Source organism: Rattus norvegicus, chromosome 4 (genome assembly GCF_036323735.1).
Source record: "Rattus norvegicus strain BN/NHsdMcwi chromosome 4, GRCr8, whole genome shotgun sequence".
NCBI lineage: Eukaryota > Metazoa > Chordata > Mammalia > Rodentia > Muridae > Rattus > Rattus norvegicus.
Genome location: NC_086022.1, coordinates 48,302,623 through 48,306,443, shown reverse-complemented (window position 1 = coordinate 48,306,443; position 3,821 = coordinate 48,302,623).

The window sequence follows — 3,821 nt, the reverse complement described above, 5'->3', positions numbered from 1 at the left end:
CGGAAGCATCGGTGACTCAAAGGCAGTTGCACTACCATAAAGCTCATGTCAGTATGAGTGATGACTCATGGAAACTGCATCCTTGTGGCAGCAGACCCACCTGCAAGTTGTTCTACCAGAGGAGCTGAAAGCTTACATGTGTTGTTCAAGACCACTTTGTTTATGATCCTTTGCTATAGGGAGCAGGCAAAGTCCTCAGTAATATGATTCCTTAAGAAAGCATTTTCAGGGCTGGAGAGATGGCTCAGAGGTTAAGAACACTATCTGCTCTCCCAGTGGTCCTGATTTCGATTCCCAGGAACCACATGATGCCTCATAGCCATCTATAATGAGATCTGGTGCCCTCTTCTGGCATGCATGAAGGCAGAATGGTCTATACATAATTAAAAAACTTTTTAAAAAGTAAAAGATTATCAGTACTGCTCTTTTAAAAAAAGTGATAAATTGCATAAGAAGCATTTACTTCCCTGAAAGAACAGCAGAATAAAAGCTATTATATAACACACATTTTGTGTGTTTATTGTATAACAGATATGTTATGCAACAGGTTATGGAAGTTTTTTCCCCTGGTGGCTGTTAAAGGTATCTTCTGTGAGGAAAATTATTTTACTAGGAAATACCGAGGCAAATCACAGCAAGTGAGATGCATGTGGTAGAGCTGACAAGCTCTTGCAAGTTTTGTTGGTAAGGGAATAGCAGCTCTGTTTCATGGTAAAGGACACTGATGACTGAACTGCTGTGGGACAAATATATGAAAGGACGTACATGTCTGCCATCCAAGTGTGGAACAAACAGTATCTCTCCTGGGAGCTGTGCGAATGATGGGTCACATGCTCTGACTCTCTCCTCCAGGTTCCTGGTTTAGTCAGCTTGCTGTGGTGGCAGGAAGCAATCCCAAAGTTTCAATGAGGAAGAAACTTCCACTTCAGCTCCTCTGAAGACTCCACAGGCTGAAGGCCTCCCAGGAGGTCTGCTGCATGCAGGGCAACTGGTAAAGGACCCTCCCAAACATCCACAGCCACTGGGAATTCCAAGGAGCCCAGTGGTCTCGGGACCTATCACCCCCCACAAACCCCGAATTCCAGTCTCCGACTGGCCGGCTCCTTCTGCTGGGGCAGATCACCAGCTTGTCTGCTCCTCTGAAGACCCAACAGTCTGAAGTCCTCCCAGAAGAGCCACTGCAGCCAGGGCAACAGGTCATCCGCATACATGCCCTTGTGAAGACCCCACAGTCTGAAGGCCTCATAGGAGGTCTGCTACAGAAAGGGCCACAGGCCTATCTGAGACCTGCAGTAACCCAAGGACACAAGAGGCAGGCACCATGCACAGACACCCAGACCAGCTAACACCAGAGATAACATATGTGAGAGGTAAGCGCAAGACCATAAGCAACAGAAGCCATTATGCTTTGGCCTCATTAGAACCCAGTTCTCCCACCTTAGCAAACCCTGGATACACCAATACACCTGAAAACCAGGAAGTGGACCTACAATTCTATCCCATGAAGATTATATAGTCCTTTAAGGAGGATATAAATAACTCACTGAAAAAAAAATAGAAAAACACATGTAAAAGCCCTTAAAGAAGAAACAAATAAATCCAGGAAAATACAATCAAATGGGTAAAGGGATTGAAAAAAGTGGTCCAAAACTTAAAAGTGAAAGTAGAAACAATAAAGAAAACACAAAGGAAGGCAACTCTGGAAAATGGAAAGCCTAGGAAAGAGGTCAGGAATGACAGATGTAAGCATCAGCAAGAGAATATAAGAGATAGAAGCCAAAAGTGCATGATAGAAGCCTGATATAGCTGTATCCTGAAAGGTTCTTTCAGAGCCTGACACAGAGGCAGATGCTCACAGACAATCACTGGACTGAGAGCAGGGTCCCCAATGGAGGAGTTAGAGAATTGACTAAACGAGCTGAAGGTGTTTGTAACCCCATAGAAAGAACAATATCAACCAACCAGACCCCGCAGAGTTCCTAGGGACTAAACCACCAACCAAAGAGTACACATGGAGGGACCCATGGCTCCAGCCACATATGTAGCAGAGGATGACCTTGTCGGGCATCAGTGAGAGGAGAAGCCCTTGGTCCTGTGAAGGATCATTTTCCCAGGGTAGGGGAATGCCAGTGCAGGGAGGTAGGTGTGTGTGGGGGGGTACCCTCATTAAACAGGGTGCAGAGGATGGGATAGGGGGTTTCAGTAGATGAAACCAGGAAAGGGTTGAAACATTTGAAATGTAAGTGCAGGGAAGTGTTAAAACAATGGAGAAGCTGAGCTTAAATAGTTAAAGTCAGCCCAGGTGTCTTAGCATCCTACCTGCATCTTTGTATTCCCCAGGAGCAAAAGTTCAATGATGCTTTTTCTCAAAAGGATAGAAAAATACATGATTCTTTTTCTATCACACACAGTTGTTATTATGTCCTGTGTCGAAATTCCACATCTTCAGGCTCAAATCTCTTCTTCCCCACTAATGATAACCTAACATTAGTGACTTCTCCATGCCGTCCCATCTATCGTGAATTAATCTTTATAATTGAGAAAGTGTGGGCTGCAAGATTCAGAGAAACTCCGTCTCCTTTAATGCTCATGCCAGAATTTTCCTTCAGTGTCCTTTAGCTGCTGTGTCATCCTAGCCTTTGTTGATGGGTTCATCACTCTTCCTTCATTCAGTGGCAGAGGCACAGCATATATACACACAATTGGTAAAGACTCTAGAACACTGACTCAGTGAACACAAAGAATACTGGAACCTTCTGCTTTTCCCTTTTCTCACAACCTGTAGTAGAGAATATAGACTGGGGGTCTCAGTCTCAGGAGTACTGCTGCTTTGGATCAGCTTAGAGTTTCTCAAAGGTTTGTGCTATATGCTGGCTATTTAGCATAATTATTCTCTGGTCTTGACATCCTAGAACATCTCCCAACATTCATTAATATCTTCTGGGCAGGGGCTGGGTTTGATGAGGGCCAGGAGGTGCTTTCATTTAGGGACCACAGACTGAAACTTCACTGGAAATTAAATATCGGTTACCTTAATGCCAAGATCTGGTAGGTGGTTTTTCTCCCTTCTGGTGTTTCAGTGTCACTCAGAGTGAAGTATTGAGTTAGTGGTCTAAGGGCAAGTAATATTAAACTCTTCCTTTAATGTAGTTTTACTCTCACGTTCTATAGGCCCAGAAAGAATGGAGCCGATTAGGATGACTGAACTCACTGAACTAGAGGTTGGGGGAGGGGAATAAATCCTTCCTCCTCTCAGTTGTTTCTGTGGGGTATTTTGTCACATCAATCAAAAGCAGAATAGTATAGTCACCTGTTAGCAGCATGATTTCTTTATGCAAGCTGTTTTTCTATTTTCTGTACTGTAGATGTACAAAACATGATTAATGAAGAAAGACAGAAAATAATTCCTGGACTTAATACTTTATCTAACTAATAAGTATACATATACATAAGTATACATATGCATATATATGTATATAAGTTTATATATATATACTTATTAGTTAGATAAATATATACACAGAGAGAGAGAGAGAGATGTGTGTGTCTGTATATGTGTGTGATTTACAGACCTAAATATCTATATTTACTTTTGAAATGAATACCAAAATCATTTTTGTACATACAGGTAAATTCACTTCCTCTATTTCTTAATTTTTAATCTTACTTCATGACTTTATTACATTACTTGCCAACAGTGTTTATTCAAAAATATCTGTCTAATAAACTAACATTTTATGGTATTTTTATATCTTCCAAACATTTTGTATAAATGCAAAAAGTTTGCTGTTCAACAATTCAAAAGACCATAGACCATAGAA